Raw genomic sequence first — 20,372 nt, 5'->3', positions numbered from 1 at the left:
TGCATAAGCAGAAATGACACTGAAGTTATTCACGAAAGGAACTTTTATAATACATATATTCAGTGTCATTTTTCAAGAATTACTAAAGATGAGAAAGGCAGGATTTTTGCTCTCCATAAACTAAAGGTAAAGCAGAGGAATGTTTTCTTGGGTTACAATGGCTTCTACTTGCAAAAATTTATAATTGATATTTTTATTGAAGATGTTCAGTGATTTTACAAATGCAAATTTGTTCATGATTTATTCAACATATGCTTTATTTCCAACACTAATGATATTTTAAGTTTATATCTAAATATCATAAAAATTATACTGCCCAATTCTGCATTTTATAGGCAGTCTATCCACACTACAGGGATATGTAGTTCTGTATCCATTATAAATATGTGATAAGCATTCTGACAAGAAAGTCTTCAGACAGATTTTACTGGTACTCATATTTACCTCATTTACAAAAGATTTAAAAATGTATATTTGGGTGCCTATTATCTCTTTTTCTGTTTTTGTAATCAAAGTGACTGGTGCTTCCTGACAGTCTCTAAGTGCACAGAAGAGAAGACAGCAGCCTCTAGACAGCATCCATCACACCCAAGCCCTCTTCTACAACTCGGCACCTTTAATGCAGCTACTTTTGCTACTCACTTACCATGTTTCTAAATCTACGCATTGCTCCTCAGCATCAAGTGCAGATAAGATGAACAATTTAGCTAGGATGCGTCTTCACTCTTGTTACCATTTTTCTAACCACACGTTTTGTCCCAGTAGAGTTAAGTTACATAGATGGCTCGTGTTTGTAGATTTTGCTTTAATATTGTTCACTGTTGAGACAAAGGGGTTGTGCTATGATAACATTTATTTGTACATTTCCTTTCAATAGTTCCGTTTGTTTTCTTTGATTAACTTGAGTTGTAGCTAATATTTTTAAATACTCTCATATTTCACTTTTGAGATCTTCAAAACCTTGGGCACCAGTTTCCTCTTGTTCCCACAGACCTCCTCCAATCGCCTTCCTCTCTACTTTTGTTCAAATCTATGGAGGTTGCTGGTTGGGACACCAGCATGCCTGTCATCTCCTGACACTAAACTAGAGAGGTCTGACCGGTTGGCCAGGGAAGCACTGCATCAATACCTTTGATTGTCAAGATTGGTGGCATTCAGACCATCTTCCAAAGTCCAGATAACTTTGGTTTGAGCAGTGACCCAGTAACATTAAGAACATTTGTTACTGGAGAATGAGGGGGATCAGTTTTCTTTCCTGACTTTATTCATGCAAGGAGTAGGGCCAAGCATGTGGCATAAAACATCTGCAATCCTCACTCTACCTCATGGAAGTTGATACACGTTTTTATTAGTCCTGCTTACAAATGATGAAACTAGGGATGCAGAAATAATGAGTAATATCCTGTGTCCTATGTAGAGATTAACCAAACCTAGTTTCAATCCCAGGATGACTCCTACACCTAAGATACATTCATCACTCTTTATGTATTTTCTTCATATTGTTAGAAGAAGTATGGTTCAGCTTAGTTTGCTGGAAAGAAAATCAGACGCAAAACTGAAAAAGAAATGGAAGTCTTGCACTGTTTGCAAAAACAATTTAGCTCCAGTTCCAGCACTTCCTGGTCAGGCAATCATATGTCAGATGATAATTATTGTGAGCCAATAGTTACTGGACATTTATTGCTAACAAGGCGTATTACATTAGTTAATTTTTCACTGCTGTAAAATGAAATGTCTACAAAAGCATCTTAGTGGAGAAAAGATTTGTTCTGGCTCATTATTTGAAGGTGTAACACCTATCCTGAGAGTGAAGACATAATGGCAGGAGCATGGGGTCACTGGTTGTACTGTGTCTAGTTTAAAAGAAAAGAGTAATAAAAACTGAAGGTAACTTCACTCTCTCCTTTCCCCTGTTAAATCTGTCTGAGGCTCTCAGAGCAAGGTGGAGTGCCACCTACACTCATGGTTTAGTCTGGCCTCATTTAACCCTTTAACAGCTCCCTCAAGGTCATACACCCAAAGCTGTGTCTCCTAGTTGACTCCCAATCCAGTCACAGCGTAAGTGAAGGTTAATTGTTACAGCATGCTTACAGGTTTTATGTAATTTTATTCTGCAAGAATCTTTGGAATTACAAGTTATTATTATTTCTGTTCGTGTCACTATCACTATTTGTCTTATTTTACAATAAGATGCATATCATCGGATTTTATTTCCCTCACCTCTTAACATAAAAGAGTTGAACTCATTACAGCTAAATTTTTTTTCTAAAATTACATTACTTTGAAAATACTTACAAGACAAAATAAACACATATTACATTTAAACATTTCAAACAAAAATAAATACCATTTACATAATTTAACTCACAAGAAAATTCTTATTTTCTAGGTTAAGAAACATGGGCTCCAAAAAAAATAAAAGTTGGGGCTACTTTAGCAACATATAGCTAGCACCCAATGCAGTGATTCTTGTTTTAAAGCTTTTTCTTATATTGTAAGCTATTTAAAAAAGCAGAGAGAAAGCTCATAGAGTTCCTGAAGGAAAAGAGACAAAATAGAGAAAGAATAAACAGTGTGGAAGTCCAGACCACCATCCATCCATCCATCCTTTCATCTTCTTTATTGAAAGAGACCAGAAGAGTAAAGAGTAAAATATGAGTGTCAAAAAAAACAAAAGCAAAGGCATTCCTGTATTGGAAGTACACGATGTAAAAATAACACAGATTCAGAATTCATTTTTAGAACCTCCCAATGAAAGCCACACTTTGCAGTCATAGCTTAAAACATACGCTTCTGTTATAATTTGACATCTTGTAGTTCAAATTCCCATAATGGAACTCTTAACTGACCCACATTCTAGTCTTTCCATCGACCAACTACTTGTGAAAAATATCAGCAAACCTCCTGAACTTTTTTCAGTCTATGTTTAATCTATTAAAGCGATCCTTTGGAATCTGCGTTAGAGATAAGCTCACCAGGGAGTCTCCATGTCTACTGCGTACACTAAGTCAACCTGCTTTCCTCTCCATGGTATTATTATAACTTCCTGTATAGTTCCTCTTCTTCCACACTACACTTGAAGCCCTACAATACGTTTTCTATCTTACCTTAGAATGTCCTTTAAAACAAAAACACAAGGATGGGACTATGTCATTCTTGAATTTACAGAAGGTCCTCAAAGCCCCTTTCCATATCTTTTTAAACAGGGCTAGTTGAGAGTTTTCATAAATAGACACAATAAATCACAATTTGCACTTTGGTCAACCAGTAATTGACTAGGCAACAGACTAACAAAAGGCCCATTCACGACCTCAGTGACCATACTATATCTCATCACAATTTCACTAGAACAGTCAACAATAGCAGAAAATGTTGCTAGTCCACTCCTTATGATACAGTCATTAAAGGAGAAATCTTCTAACATCATTTTTATAACACAAAATCTAGCTACTATCAACTATCACTGATTCTTTAAATATGTGGTCATAACTGAACTTCAAACATTCTGTATCATTGTGTTAATTTACACATGTGAGTTTAATCCTCTGATTGGAAGATAAACTCTTCTTATAGTTAAGCTCCATATTTACCAGGATCTTAAAAAGCAAAATGTAAAGTTAAATGAGCAGCACGAATTTATCAATCTCCAAATGAGCTTGAGAAGGCGGCTGATGCTGACACCTGACCACTAGAGAGAGGGCTGTTCTCAAAATGAGCCCGAGGCATTAGGAAGAACTGGGGAGGCAGCACCTGCCTGAGCAGAGGATCGTTTAAATCTGGACCTAATTAAATAGAAATTAGGAGAGTCGTGCAGGCAAAGGGAGAGTTGAGTGGGGCATGGGAACAGAGGAGCACCTTGCGATAGATTGTAAAGCAGCCTGGTAGGTGTAAGATGAGCGTAATGTCGTTCTCCTGTCAAACGTCACCTCAGTGCTTCGTACACTGTCTACACTCCACGTTTGGAAATCCTAGTCCATTTCCGTAACGACAAATCGATCGAGAGTATTAAAGTATCTGTGTAAAGACCTTTACTAACTTCTCTGAAAGAGCACCCTAGCCACTTGATGCCTACGTCATGCCCTTCGTTTCCTTCCAGGACTTACCTCCAGCACAGAGATTTACTTTGTTCTCATGTTTTATTTCTTTCGTCTTCCCCTCGACACTAAGTACCGAGAGATTAGAGCAGAATCTTGGGATATCACTGCAAGGATTGCTTTTTCTTTTTCTAGTATGCATTCCAATCAATCCAGTGTCAGTACTCAATGAGAACCCAGATGACTGCATGTCAGTCTCTGTTCTGCTGATCGGCAAGGGTAGTCAGTACATCATCAAGAGCAAAAATTAGGTTGTCCTTGTACTAATCCTTTGCCAAAAAGAAAAAAAAGAACTCTGAGGCATGAGATTCTACTATGTACCTCTTCATTTTGTCTGCATTGTTTTTACTGTTTGCTTTTGCCACAAAATAACCTAAATCTAACACACAACTTCTACCCTAAATCTAACACACAACTTCTACGATTTACATAACTTGATGAAATAATCATTAATGTTTTGTCTCTATATCTATTCATTTTCTAATTTATGATTTATCTAAACTATACTAAACAATCTAATCAAAAAGAAACGCATTTGTGAATTATCCAGGCTTTGGAAGACTGTTTCTTTTCTTTTGGGATCTTCTAAGTACTAAATATTATGTAAACAACATAAGCCAGGTGCTGGGCCATCCCCCCCACCTCCCCCCCCCCCCGACACACACACACACTCACTCACATCCTGTTTGGATTATTTTCTTGTCTTCATTTGTTTTTCATAGACATATTTGTGCCATAATGACACAAAAGGATAAATAAGCCCAATTTAGAAGGTCAAAGGCCTATGTTATGCTGTTCATTCTCTAGTAATGTTAAGCAAATGCTTAGTTTTCTCATGAATAAAAGTTTAAAATACTACCTAGCATAATTCTGCAGCTAGAGTAGACTCCTAAAGTAGATTAGAAAAACATCTCAAATATTTGAGAGGATTATACCTCACAAGATATCATTATTACAAGGTATTTGTGCTTTGACTCACACAGATAAATAGGATTTTCTTCTCAAATTTCTCAGAAAATGACAATAACATCTCTCTCCATTTTAGACACTCTGCTTTTATATGAAAGATTATGAAATGCCTTAGTTCCAGAGCCCTCTATCCCATTAGCTACCAAGCAACTCAGTACAAAGTAGCTTAATGCATCCCTTTTCCTGGGAGGGGATTACCGCTGAGCAGGATTGTTCTACCCTGTCCACAATAGTTTATCCCCAAAGCTTTCCAGCCTGGTGGTAAATGGCTTCCCTGTGCCACTTTACAGCGATCACTTTGCCGAAACAAAATGTTTCCAGAGGGTTTTTTTTTTTTTGGCCCCCAAAAAATACTAGAACCTTGTTCACTATGGTTCCTTTTACAACATGTTATTTTCATAATAACTGCCTTTGAGGTGTCAGTATTTGTTCAGAATTCAGGACGACCTCTGCACATACCCAGTGATCACTAAGCAAACACATAATCAGCAGGGAAACGCCATCCATCAAGTGATAGTTTGATCTATAAAATAACACCCATATTGATTTTATGTGTTTCCAATGACTTGATTGATGTTGTTTTCATGAAACTTAGTAAGTTTTGGCATCATGCATCACAATGTGTTGTTAACATTTGGTCAAAATTAAAAATGAATTATCTCTCGTGTTTGTTTATTCCAGGGCTTAGTCCTCCGGACACCCCAGGTTAATTTTCAAGGTCAGTGAACTGAGGCAGACTAACAGAACTCACCGAGAGTTTAAAGCATCCCTTCACACCATCCCCTCCTTCTTCCTCTTGGCATTGAGATAGAGACAGCTTTTAGTTTTCTCACTGTATCTTATGGAGGTGACCAGGATGTATACTTGTGAGTGAACAGCAGGCTGGGGAAGCAGAGGACTAGCAATATGAGGGTCGACTTTCAATTAATTTGCTCTTCAAAGTAATAGAAGGCTTTTCCTGTAAGCGGCCAGAGGTGACCCATGAAGATGATTCGCTACTCTCTTGACCCGGAAAACCCTACAAAATCATGTAAATCGAGAGGATCAAGCCTTCGGGTTCACTTTAAGAACACCTGTGAAATGGCCCAGGCCATCAAGGGTATGCATATCCGAAAAGCCACCAAGTATCTGAAAGATGTCACTTTGAAGAAGCAGTGTGTGCCATTCCGACGGTACAATGGTGGAGTCGGTGGGTGCGCCCAGGCCAAACAGTGGGGCTGGACACAGGGTCGGTGGCCAAAAAAGAGTGCAGAATTTTTGCTGCACATGCTTGAAAATGCAGAGAGAAATGCTGAACTGAAGGGTTTAGACTGTAGACTCTCTGGTCATTGAGCACATCCAGGTGAACAAAGCACCTAAGATGCACAGACGAATTTACAGAGCTCATGGCCGGATTAACCAATACATGAGCTCCCCCTGCCACGTTGAGATGATCCTCACTGAAAAGGAACAGACTGTTCCAAAGCCAGAAGAGGAGGCTGCACAGAAGAAAAAGATATCCCAGAAGAAACTGAAGAAACAAAAACTTCTGGCAGGGGAATAAATTCAACATGAAATAAATGCAGATAAAAGTAAAGGTCTTCTGGTCATTTATGTATGCATTGTTGCAGATGGCCTGTTAATTAAACCCTGCAAGATAAACCTTGTTGGGAGGGGTGTGTTGAATCTTATGGAAAAGTTTATTAAAATGATCAAGCAATGAAACAAAAAAAAAAAAAACGAAGTAATAGAAGTATTACTATACAAGTACCAGAAGCTCTTTATAGTACATTTTCTAAAGGCACAAAATCTAAAGGCATTGATTAGGACAATGCCACTAGCCATGGGAAGCCATAAACAAGAGCAAAGTTCATCTGGCTTTGAGATCTTTCCTCTATTGTTCTCTTTGTGGATGCACACAACTTTTAATCAAACCTATTTTAAATCTTTGCACGTATCACTTAGTGTTGATCTGGGGCACCAAGGAGAAGGAAAGATAGACAATCTGCACATCTTAAGAACCATGGAGTAGGTTCTTACATTTGAATGTATATGTTAACTGATGAACTACAAAATCCACAAGAAAACAACAGGTTACCCAGGAGGATTACGTCAGTGTTAGATATGGCTATAATCCCAGTATTTGCTCCTAACACAGGAAGACCAGGAAGGATTCAAGGACACCTCAACTGTGTACCAAGTCTGAGTCCTGCCTGGGCTATATGAGATTCGGTCACAACAACAATAACAAAAAGAACAAAAAGTTGGGCAGATGACAATCAGATATATGTAAGAATAAAAATAAAAGAAGGAAAGTTGAATGGTGGTGGTTCACGCCTTTAATTCCAGCACTAGGGAGACATAGGCAGGCAGAACTGTGAGCTTGAGGCCAGCCTGGGCTATAAGTGTAGTTTCAGGACAGCTAGGACTGTTACACATAAAAACCCTGCCTCAAAAAAGCAAAAATAAATAAACAAATAAATAACAAAAGAAAAGAAGTGATGGAATGATTATATTATAATCTCAAAAAAATATTTTAAAGCAATAGGTAAGCTCCAGCTGAAAAACCAGTCAGAGTAAAAGTTTATGTGTGTGGTATCTGAGGTTACATAAACCTGGAATCTTGACTTTATTTAACCACTTCACAATTACGAGACTAAAAACAGGCTACACTACTTCTCTATGCCACTGTGTTCTTAGCTGTGTAAAATAAGTAAAAGTGAAGTAATGAGATTTTAAAGGCGGAAAAACACTTAAGGAACTAATGGCACTGTCCTTGAAGAGTAAGCTCGCAAGAATTAGTCGCTGGCCATAACAATGGCACCATGTTTACCGGACTCCAAATTTGACACTGTGTGCATTACCTCAGTTATTCCTACACTCGCCAGGAGAACAGGGCTGGTTGAGCCTGGGAGGAGAGATAATTCCATCTCTAAGCTGGAACTACAAATGAAAAGATGCATCACATTTCCTAAAATCCTGGGGTTTGTTAAGCTATGGATGCTGATTCCCATCCAGGACCAATGACTGCTTTTTAAAGTACAATCTGAGTACTTCCACAAGCGTAATCTACATCAAAATAGAACAGAGATCAATGAATCTGTAAGTTAGTGAAATCCCCAGTAGATCTCTGAACACGGTTCTTTCAGAGACAGCTAACCTCAATTGAAACTCAGACACTTGTATTCAGGGCACTGTGCAAAGTAGAACCCCAGAAAAAAATACTAAAAGATAATCCTGTGACAGGTGAGAAAATTGCTCCAGTAAGAGACTGATGTGTAATGGCACAGTGTGGGGACAGGGCTGCCGCAAAACACTAGTCTCCTTTCCTGCCTGGAGGTGTCTGCTTGTGTGTGATTGATTTTTATCTTACACTTGATGGATTGATACATAGATTTAATTATATTATGTGCTATCCCATCAATACTGCTTTAGTTATTTTACATTCAGCCTGGGTACCAGATTGAATTAAATCGTTTTTTTAAAGCCTATAAAGCCAGAAAATATCTTTCCCTGGTTGGTATTTTTTTAATGTGTTGGTTGCGAAGAGTCTGTAAGCTAAAGCGGGTTGTAAAGTTCATTTGCTAGTGAGTAAGCCATTTTGACTTTTATGGCTATTAATTTTTTATGGAGCACAGGGCAGAATTACTGGCGTTGCTCCTAATTTAGACCCCTCGGTAGCTGCTGGGAAAGAAAGAACCTGCATTTGGGAAGCCATTAAATTGACCATGTCCAAGAAGACAAAAGCTCCTACACAAAGTATCTCTAAGACCTGGTAATAATGTCCAACCACATGTATGGATCTTTAGAAGGAGCCACAGGGGAAAAGTTACTGCTCTTGTTTTTATAGCAGATTCTGTAAATCTTAAGATTCAAGTAATGCTGGCTGAAAGGGGCTTAATCATAATATCCAAGTCATTACCACAGCCAAGGCATCCCCAAGAGCAACTGACTCATCTTTTGTGTACCTACTATATACTGTGCATGGTACTGTCGGTGTGAAGACTATAGCAATGAGGAAAAGATAAACCCAGCAAAACTCTTTCATGGGTCTCGGTGGTTAGAGTGAGACAATAAGCAATCTTGGGCAAAGGGTGCTAAGACGGAAATAAGGACAAGATAAAGCATGTACTACAGTTTTAGAAAGGGCAGTCTTGGGTGCTGTCTCTGATATGAGGTGAGCAACTAGCACTTATATCTTCCTCCTTGCTGGGGTAGAGTGGAATGTTTCGGGTTCAGGGGGTTTTGTGGGAACCTCCTTGTGTGAAAGCTGCTGCCTCACTCAACAAGTAGAATATAACTTACTTTATAAGGCGCACCATTTGTTAGCACATTTTGAAAGTCGCTGTACCTTTTATTTCCTGTGTCCATTCAAGAACTCTTTATTGACTCTTTCAAATCTTGCTGGTACCATATCAGGAGATTGCTGGGAGAACAATAGCTCACATTTATGACACAGTTGGTGAGCAAAACATTGTATACAACACTTTACATAGCTTAATACACGGTTGGGCAGAAATCCTTATCTGCACATCATGAATAGGAAGTGACACGGAATGGGTTACAAAGTGGCCAGATTTCCATCTCCGCTCAGGGACAGACCTAGGATAAATAATATGTTTCGTCATCCCTCATTTGAGTTCTCCTGATATGTACAAACCTCAAGGAAATTCTTTATCTTTTTTTGAGACCAAACAGACCCTCTATATACCAGGATAAACAAAGCTCTACCTCATTACTAAACGGATCTCAAAAAGTAATATAACTTAACCCCCTGGGTTCCGACAAATAAATTACTATTAGCCTCATGTATAAATGATGCTCTCACCAAGAGAGTTCAATCAGTCTAGGGAACAGGCTGCTAACTTTATTGTACAAACCAGATGTCTGAATAGATGCTCCCTGTAATCAGAGACTGTCAGCAGGGCTAGGGAGGCTGGCAAGACCCTGCATGACATCATTTATGTTCACCTCTCCATGAGACCATCTGCTCTGTTGACTCGCCTCCTCCCCTCATGCCCTCTCTGGCCTCATCCAGGCACATTTCCATCTTCACTTTCAGAATCCCCGCAGCCGCCCTCTCTACAGCCCGCTTCCTCACAGTAAGCCTCCTGGCACACCTGCTGCCTGCCAAAATGGCTGTCCAACTTTTATAAACTAGATCAAAAGCCCAGCATTTCTGGATCATGGGATGTTTTGTTCTTCAAAGACAAGTTCTCACAGTGTAGTAGGGGCTTGTCTCAGGCTTAAAATCCTCCCGCCTCAGCCTCCTAAATACTGGGATGAAAATTCACACCACCCTGTAGGGTCTTAGCAGAAGAGAGATGCTCAGGTTAGGCTGACCTTCCTCCTCACAAATAAAACCAGAAGGCATGTGCACTTTACAGCTAAAGAGTCTTCAAGTCAAACTAGAGTCCAGGCATCGTGTTCTCTGCAAGTCCCCTTTGTCATCTGTCATGTCCCTTTCAGATGCAAACATTTGTGCTAAAAACATGGCTCTGAAGTAAAGGTGTTTCCCACCAGGCTGGTCAGAGTTGTGCCCCCCAAACTTATCTGGGAGAAGGAGAGAACTAAGAACTGTGAGTTGTCTGCTGAAGGCACACACACACACACACACACACACACACACACACACACACACACACATTAAATAAAATAACACATCTTAATGTTAGGAAAGAAAGTCTCGCCAAGGTACAGAAGGAAAGAAGGCGCACTCTAATGGGCACAGGGCTGGCTTTTTGACTCAGCATCACAGAGCAGGCCTCTCCTCATCATACTCCTCTGCCCTTCTGTGATAACGTAGTCCTTGACATAGCTTCATGGAGCCCAGTGCTATCTGCCTGCAGTCGAGTCTGAATGACGGGCCAAGAGGAATTTCCTGGGCTTCTGTTGTGGTAGGATGTAAAAGGATGTGGCTACATTGCAACTCAGATCAAGAATGAACTAAGAAAGATCAGGATTATTTTCTATATATCATCAGCTCCATTTCAAAAAATAACGAGTGATAATTTCAAAGTGCTCTAAAATCGCCAGTTTGTTTTGACACATTTAGCATAATTGATATCATTTTCATTTTAAAACTGGCAGAACTGTGACACAACGTGAGGAGGATCACACTACCTGGTAGAGAAATGGGAAAGGTATTAGACTCCAGCTGTTCTCATCCTGACAGGCACTAATCCAAGCCTTTTCTTCAATGTGGGGGCCAAGATTTCAGTTTTTAAGATTACCATATTTATTGAGCACTGACTATGATACAAGCTACGCCTTACCAATTTAATCCTCACAATGCTCCTCTGAGTTAAATTTGTTGTTGTTATCCTCATCCTATGCAGGAGATTGGAAGACAAATCCCCTCATCCTTTCATTCACACTTAACTACCGCAGTGGGCTGTAAAGCAGACTTCTCCCGACAGCGTGACTATAGCTAACAAGCACGGATCTCCTTCCCAGCTCCTAACCTATCTTCTTAACCAAACTGTTCTTCCTAAAATACAAAAGTAATCACATCTTCCTTTACTGTCTCATGTACATCGTGCCCATACCTTGGGTCTTATCATGTTTTCCGCCTGATTCTCTTCCTCTCTTTTCTTTCAGGCAGAATTTTGGGGTCCTGGTGTCTCCACTTTTCAGTATGTTACCCTCACTTGGCAAAAGAGATCTTTCCTATGTAATAATTCTTTCTAGGAAGATTGTCCTGAATTATTTCCTTGAGCCCAGGGTGGTCAAATGAACTTTATAAGCAAAAGGCATAAGAAGAAGTTAGAGAGGTTATGACAGAGAAGAAAACAATGAGATTTGTATGAGAAAGAGGTAAAGCACCACCACTGACTAGAAAACAGAAAGACATGTGCCAAGGAGAAAAGACATACAAGGATCAGGTTAAGGAAATAAATTCAGAGAGATTAAAGCTTCATTATTTTGTGTTTGATGATGTCAAAATCCTCTCTTTCTGTTATTCATAAAACATGCAATAATTGTTGGGTGCAGATGCACACGGCTGTAATCCCAGCAGTTAAGAGGCAGAGGAATGAGAATTGTTGATCTGAGACTAGCTTGGGGGACAGTGTGAGACCTTTGACTACAAAAGAAAATCATATGTACATACACAAGTGTGTGTGACAATTTATTTTGAACTACAGTGATCTTCTTATTCTACACACCACTAGAGGTGGTTGTTTCTGTTACCTGGGTTTGGCTGTCCTTTTATGCTGGTTAAGTTTTGTTTGTTTGTTTGTTTGTTTTTATTGTGAGTATGTGTCAATGTAACACAGGCCAGAGTCTTAGGTGGAGAGAACCTCACTGAGACAATACCTCCTACAGACTGGCCTGTAGGAAAATCTATGGGTATAATCTTGATTGGCGATTGATGTGAGAGGACCTAGCCTACTCTGCGAGGTGCCACCATAACTGAACAGATAGTTCTGAATGATGTAAGAAAGCAGGGTAGTCAAGCTACGGCAACAAGCCAGTAAGCACCATTCACACAAGGCTGGGAACATCAGTTCCTGGCCTCCAGGTTCCTGTCTTGAGTTCCTATCTTTATATCCATCATTAATGAATTCTGCCCTGTAAAATATAATGAGCCTTTTCTTGCCCAAGTCACTTATGGTGAGTGTTCTACCACAGCAATAAAAAGCAAACTAAGACACCTTTCTCTGACTTCACCTGCAGCCTCTAGGTGTTACAGCTGCTATAGTATCCCACTGACTTTTGCACCTTACATCTGACTTCAGTTAGCACACTCCCCTCAAATTCTACCCATTCTGCAGAAAATTGTAGGTTATATTCTTTATAGAGCTCAACAATATGTATTGCACATATATAACACGCTTTATCAAATAATACATTTGTTGGTATATAGAAGGATTTCATGTTTCATTGTGTATACTGAGGAACTAAGCCTGATCATGATATCTCTGATATGTGCACACTATGTACATGTGGTGAAATATATCTCAAAATGTATACAATTGCTGGTAGTTAAAATGTCATAAATGTTTAAAGGGATAGAAATATTTACCCTGATTTGGTCATTATACACTGTGTATACTTTAAGCTGTTATACATCTTGAGTGTTCAACAATACACAGTACAGGCATATGACCTCCTCAGACTCAAGGAACATCATGGAAAAAGGGGAAAGACATGTAATGCTGGGGACACCGGCAGTAAAATGTTGTCTTATGTGCACGGCAAAGCTATGACCCTCATGAACTCAGACAAGACACTGTTGCCTACAAAATGCCTACACAAGACTGGACCTAGAATCTTCAGTCATTGAGAGGGAGGGGCTTGTGGGATCCCCCAAGGCGAGTTACAGGTAGTCAGAAAAGTCGCTTTCTTCACTGCCACAGCCACTGGTGAGTTAGCCGTGCTCCAGTAGATAGCTCCACACCCAAAAACTCTTGAGTGATACTGATTAAACCGAGTTGGTCACAGTGAAAGAAAAAAAAAAGAAACAGAAAGACAATAAGGAAGAAACTTACTTACTGGGAGAAGAATAAGATGGGAGAGGGAGGAGTGTGTCTGAGGATATCTTAAAATTAACAGTGAAACATTTCATTGATTTTCAGCTGAGATGTAAAATATGAAAGTCAAATAAATAAAAAGATCTGGAAAATTAAAAGTAACTAAATTTTTTCAGGAACTAGTGAATGTTAAAGAGACCTGGGAGCTGGCACATGAGTGTGAAACTAAATGCCTGAATGGAAGATAGTCACATCATGCAAAAGTTCTGAACTTCCGTCCTGTGGGGATCAGGAATGGGTGCTGTTCTAAACCACCGAGTTTGCTGTTTGTTACCTCAGCAACAGAAAACCAGCAGGCTCTCTTCCAGGAAGCTCTCCTCCTCTTCCAAGGTCTACCTGACATGTGGAAGTAGGTGTCTCAGTTTCATGAGAAGAGTTAAAATTTTAGGCAGCTATGTGTAACTTTCCTGAGGTCTCTCTCTACTCTCTAGTTAAATAAAAAAAAAATAACATTATATAGTAAATCCTTGATCTTAACAGAAAACTGTTCCTTGAAAGAAAAACTGAGAGAAAAACCCATACTGTGAAAAAAACATACTTTTCACATGCAAATTAAGCATTTCTGAGATAAAGAGTTTTAAAACAAAGAAGATCCAATATGGTTCAAGCTTTGCTCTTCATCTCTGGCTTCAAACAAACTCTGTGCCTATACTGTTTACTTGTGTGATACAAGCTGTTAGAAAAACAAAAGCAGTTCTGCAATTCCGAATCCTATAAATCCCACCACAGCCTCTTGAAAACTGTCCAGCTTGGAGCACTAGAAAGCATGGGCACTCCTGCCTGCTCAGACTCCTCCCAGATCTGTCATTGGCAAGCGGCCAGGGGCTGTGGAGGACACAGTCTGTGCCACTGGAGCTGGTCCGTGCCAGGTACCCACACTCTTTTCAGAGGAAAACGGGATCTTACAAGAGTAGTCTTTGCTTCCTTCCCATCTCTGCTGTCTATTCCTAACAAATAAAATTGCTGCTGTACTCCACAGTCCTCCCTCATCCAATGACTGTGCTCTGGGAACTAAAGAAAAGAGAAATTCTTGTGAGTTCTGTCAGCTACAAGACAACAACAAAAGCTGAAAAACTAATCTACAGAGGAAGGTCTCTTCCTCAAGGGGGTGTTCTCACCAAATCATCTCTTAGAAAGACAGTTGGTCATTAACAGGGAGCCCAAGACAATCTGGTTAATTCTCACAGCACACCAGGAAGCAGATCATGTTGTGGGTATTATTTCTTTGCTATTTTAAGTCATAGTAGCTAAGCTTCTTCAGCAGGGAAAACGTCCGTCAGTTTCGGGTTGGATGCTGGATGAATGAGCTATTTGAAGAATCTACCTCTGTCAATTCATTCAATACACCTGTTTCTCTCCTGTCTGGAGTTATAAAAATACACCATTGAAAAGGTGATATAGAATTCTCAGTCAAAAGCACAAAGTTTTCATAGAATTATAAAACATGAAGTCCTGGTACAGATCCCACTTTGAGTGAACAGGCCTGACAGGCCCTCTCTATGCCAAAGTCACATTTGCTGTCACCTTTTCAAGAGAATATGTGTTACTCCCAAATAAATATTGCCACTGGGATAGCAATAATTCTGCTGAAGACAAAATGCTGATGATAACGCTGTACCACCTGAACTTCTCCAAACTTCCTCCTACTTCTTCTGCCTGTTGTCCAACAGTGTGCTTCCTGGAGGCTTGTTGGTACTAAACACATTCAAGAAAATAAAAGCCAAAGCTGGTACCATTGGGGTGGTCCTATCCTTGAGAAAATGACCTCAACTGAAGCCCTTACAGAGTAAGAAGCTGCCACTCAGAATAGCCTTCCCTTCTACCCAACAGAAGTAGTTTCTCTATTCCCTAATGAGAGAGGTGTGGGTTTTAGGACTGATTTTGCTGGATTTCAATTAGTAGAAAATTTCTGTGTAGTCTCATTTGGGAAATTACTGTGGAGAAAATCCTGATGAGCTATAACAACAGTAGTTCAGAACCGTATTAAACAAAGAAGAGAAATTAAAGACTGGCTCACATCGCCAAAGAAAAGCAACCCTTTTCCCTATGTCTTCCTGACCTTTGCTCGAACCCTGTGGCTTTGTCTCCAGAACATCAGTACTTTCTTTATACGAAGAATAGAAAGACATACTATACTGTGATTTCCAGAGGAAGTTGTCAAATCTGTGTGAGATGAGAGCAGGGCAATGTGTTTGTCTCTGAAGAAGCCCCTTGCAGAGAGAACACTGCAAGTCCTTGAAGATGCTTCATGCAAGACCTCAGCACCTCCAAAAGAAAGACCGAGGCTGCAAAAGGTTACCGGCTGAGATTTACTGGGATTATCACACCCATGCTATAAGAATTCATGAGAATGTGAATAGCTTTGCTGTATCTTTAGTAGCTCCCAAACATTGCTTTCTTCCACACTTGATATTCTGACCAACAGCTCACAGGTCTCCAAAACCACATGGGTCGTGGAGAAAGAGAGCCATTCAGAGGTATGGAAAGAAATGTGATGAGAGGGTTAGAGAGAAGGGAGTAGGGGAGGAATGGAGAAAGCTCGGTTGACCGGGATGGGGGGAAGGGAGGAAGGATGAATGTGGGATCAGGGAAGAATATATTTCAACTAAGGGAGTCATATTAGAGTTTACAGGAAACTTGATTATATATGAGATCCCAGGTCCAAGGAGAGATCCCCAGATTGTTCTCTGGACAGAGGAGGGTTGCCTGAACCAGCCTTGGCCCGTGACCATACTGATGAATATTTTGCTTATCACCATAGATCCCTCACCTGGCGTTGGATGACGATACAGATGGAGGCCCGCGTTGGAGCACCGAACTGAGCCCCCCAAGTTCCAAACGAGGAGCAAAAGGAGGAAGAAAATGACGAAGGACTGCGAGGGATACTATCACCCACTGATACAAGGGGTCGGATCTAATGAGAGTTTACCAAGGCCAGATGGACCGTGACTGAACGAGCATGTGATCCAACCAGATTCTCTGAATGTGGTTGGATTTTCTGAATGTGGCTGGCCTGCAGTCTTTCCGAGAAGCCATTGACAATGACACTGGGACTGGTTTCCTCTGCATATACTGGATTTTTGGGATCCAGTCTGTTTGGATGCTCACCTTCCTGGACCTGGAGTGAGGGGGGAGGAACTTGGACTTCCCACAGGGCAGGAGACCCTGACTTCCCTTGGGGACAAAGAGGGAGGAGGAGAGGGAGGGGGGGAGTGGGAGGGCGTTGGGAGGAGGGGCGTAAATGGAAACTTTTTATAATTTAATAAAATTACTAAAAGAAAAAAAAAAAAAAAAAAAAGAAATGTGATGGACATAGAGTGAGAAAAGCTGTCAAGGCTCCAAAACAAGATGCAGAAAATCAGTCTACATTTAACTCAGGCACTCGGTTATTTGTCCAATCATGGAATATCGGTCACTTGCCAACTCACATTATTTCCTTACTCATAGTGCCACTTTCTACAAATCACTATACAAAATATCTGAGGAATATGGAACTGCAGAAAAAGGTAATTAATTGACACTCCCTCAAGTATATGTAGTGTTTAGAATCTTACTTTGCTTTTTCTTCCAAAGGCTTAAAATATATCAAATTATTACTTTTGCTGGAACATGGGTTTTGAAATGCTTATACAAACAAAACTGTATTTGACTATGACAACTGAAAAATGATATTTATTAGACTCCCCAATAGTCCTCATAGTTTCTGAGAGAAAAACACTTAAGAATTTTCACATAGGGAAGGCTTGGTTGGGAGAATCCTGGTTTCAAGTTGCAGAAGGCAGCAGATGTCTTAATAGCAACAGGATAGAATGTAGAGAATTTTGGCTATGTCTGTTGTAAGACACCATGTGGAAGAGGCAGCAATAGACTCGCTGCTGCCCCTCTGGAAAATTCAACTCAATATGGACATGAAATCAGATTTAGTGCAGTCAAATAAAGTCCTAGGGGAGAGTTTGCCAGTATTGACAGTTATATCCATTTATCCATCAATCACATCAAATGCCTGCTATCATCAATAATAAATAGCATCATTGTTTGTGATTCTTACAGTTACCATTCTTCCATATTTATTTTGTAGATAAGGAAATTCAAACACATGCTGATTTGCCTAAATTGTGTAACCAATACACGCCAGAATTAAAGTCCTGGTCCATCTCCCACCAATGACAATGTCTATGCACATTGCAATTCTTGCCTAAGGCTGTACAGGGCCCAAAAAATCTCTGTGCCCAGAGCCTGGTATAATCACCACCTTCAACAGAGATATGAAATTCATATGGAGTTTGAAGAAAGCAGCAACAGACTCAGCTTTGGCACAGCCGCCTAAGAAGGTCAGGTTTGAGGTAGCAATTCAGACTTTTCATAGAAAATTAGTTTCTATAACCTAGGAAGAAATTCATCTAAATCTAAATGGCAGTGGATTACAATTAACAATCTCAAGATGAAAATTTGAATTTTGAGTCTCTTACTAGCACCCCATGTCCTTTAAAAAGAAAAATGTTGCAGTTAATACAAATTCATAAATATGTCTCTCAAAGAATTCTCCACTACATAAAATCAATAATTCATACTCAATAAGATAATATTAACTACATAAAACAAATGAGATATTTCCCTATGGGACTTTTAGCAATATTGAGAATAATTAATTGCCATATTGACTTCTATGAACTGATTCATAAGTCCCTACACCATACAATGAATATTTGCTGTGAATCCTACACAGCTCTGAAGAGCTAATACAGCAGGAAGAACGAAACAATAGAGCTAAATTCATCCAAAATTCACACAGATATCATGTGCTCCACTTGATCTCCTCCTGTTGCCCAAAGAGCAGTACTGCCTTTGTTCCATTACATGTTTTGCTCTCTTCCAAATGAACGATGATGCTCTTTATCTAGAATGCTACTAATGGATTCCAGCTCTTAGTTTAAAAAAGAAATACTGCGCCTAAATAACAAAATCAAGTCAAAGGCTTGCAGATTTCAGTATTTTAATGAGAAATTCCTGATCCTTCTCCCCATATCCTTCTCTCCTTTCTCAAATTATCAGTTCTGTTCCCTCAGCCTCCCAAGTACGAGAATACAGGCACAGACTGCCATGCTTGGCATGATGCCTCTTCTGTAAGGCAGAGCTTCACTCTTCACCAAAGCTGTTCTACACCACCTTGAAAGAATTGGTTCTCATCATCTCTCTATACTCCTCCCAGCACCTCTCTTCCTCTCCCTGTCCTCTGTCCCTCTGTCCACTTGGTTCTTCCTTTTCCTTTAAAACACTTCCAGTCTATTATTATTATTATTATTATTATTATTATCATTATCATTATTATTATTTGGAGAAAGATTACTCAGTGAAACAGTCCTGGTTGTCTTGGAACTTGCTCGGTAGACCCGGCTGGCCTCTAACCCACAGAGATCCACCTGCCTCTGCCTCACAAATGCTGGGATTAAAAGGCATGTGCCACCACACCCTAACTTCCCTTTTTATTTGCTTAACATTCCATTCATACAGAAAATGCTAGACTAGGGTGTGACTTTCAAAAACAAAGTTCACTATATCTCAAATGTATGGCTATTTAGAAATTCTGGATGAATGAGGTTGTCAGTCACATGAAATACAGTAAAGATCATTAGACTACCTATCTTTGAACACTCAATGACTGACACACCATCCTGAAATGTGATTATTTCAAACAGCAATGCTTAAGAGTATCATGGACGATAAAAGAGAAAGCCAGACATTGTTCTCTCAAAATTTCAGTGCCTTTTCCTGTACAGCAAGCATCCTAAACAGCAAACAATCAACCAGCCCACCTGACAAGGGCCTGGGAAGTAGAACATTCGCAAACGTTCCTGAAAACAGAAAACCCAAATACAAGAGATCCCACAGTGAGATCACATCCCATCCTAGTACATTAGGACATGAAGTGTACTAAAATAAAAGTGAGCCTTCTTTTCCTGATTCTCCAGGTTCTTTCTACTTTTTTTCAAATTTTTAGGTAAATTTTTATTTTGCAGGGCAAAAAAAAAGAGCTCATAATTTTTATAGCCTTTTTCTTGTAGATTATCAATTTAAAGAAATTTTGTTGAAAACATGACTATAAATAACAAAGAGAAAATAAATACCTTCTAATGTCATTGTTTTCATTGTTTGTTGAAAATGTTTTCTTCAATTTATTTTATTTTTTTCTTTTTGTAGGTTTTTATTTATATATTAAAAGTTTTATATATTTTGATTGTATTCTTTCCATTCCCCCAGGTCCTACCAGATTCTTCCCCCACCCACCCAAACAACATCATCTTTATCCCTCTTAAAAACACAAGAACAAGAAAACACAAAAGGATTTGGAGTCTGATTTGTGTTGGCCAAGTTCTCATTAGGCTGGTGCCTGCCCTGGAGTTGACTCCCCAGAGTTCGTAAACAGAGGGCACCCAACACGCCTATCTTCAGGTGTTCCCAGAACCATGTCTCACATGCTCTACACTAGAATCACCCACGGAAGGATTATTGACAGACTTAATCTGAAACAGACAAGGAAACGTTCTATCTGACCACGTTGGGCCTCTACCATGTGCTTTGGCTGCAGGGTGCAACAGCAGAGGTGTGACTTCCAAGACAGGGCAGGAGAAGCAGAATGGCTCATGACTGTCTCATTCAACTATGTGTAAATACCACAACATTAAAACTTTCCTCTCTGCTCTTTGTACTGTGGGACCAAAAAAGGAACTGGCATTGGTGGGCAAGGTCCTACTGAGAAGAAAAAATAACATGATAAAACCTGACAAGAAATAGGTTT

At 39.7% G+C, this 20,372-nt stretch overlaps 1 protein-coding gene across 1 annotated transcript in view; it reads right to left on the bottom strand.

Annotated features, from left to right (window-relative positions):
• The window catches only part of Nxph1 (neurexophilin 1), a 300,334-nt gene that overhangs the window by 187,526 nt on the left and 92,436 nt on the right, over nt 1-20,372 (bottom strand). The gene's annotated exons all lie outside the window — the stretch shown is intronic.

Source organism: Myodes glareolus, chromosome 25, assembly GCF_982192425.1.
Source record: "Myodes glareolus chromosome 25, mMyoGla1.1, whole genome shotgun sequence".
Classification (NCBI taxonomy): domain Eukaryota; kingdom Metazoa; phylum Chordata; class Mammalia; order Rodentia; family Cricetidae; genus Myodes; species Myodes glareolus.
This window is presented reverse-complemented; position numbering and strand designations above follow the sequence as displayed.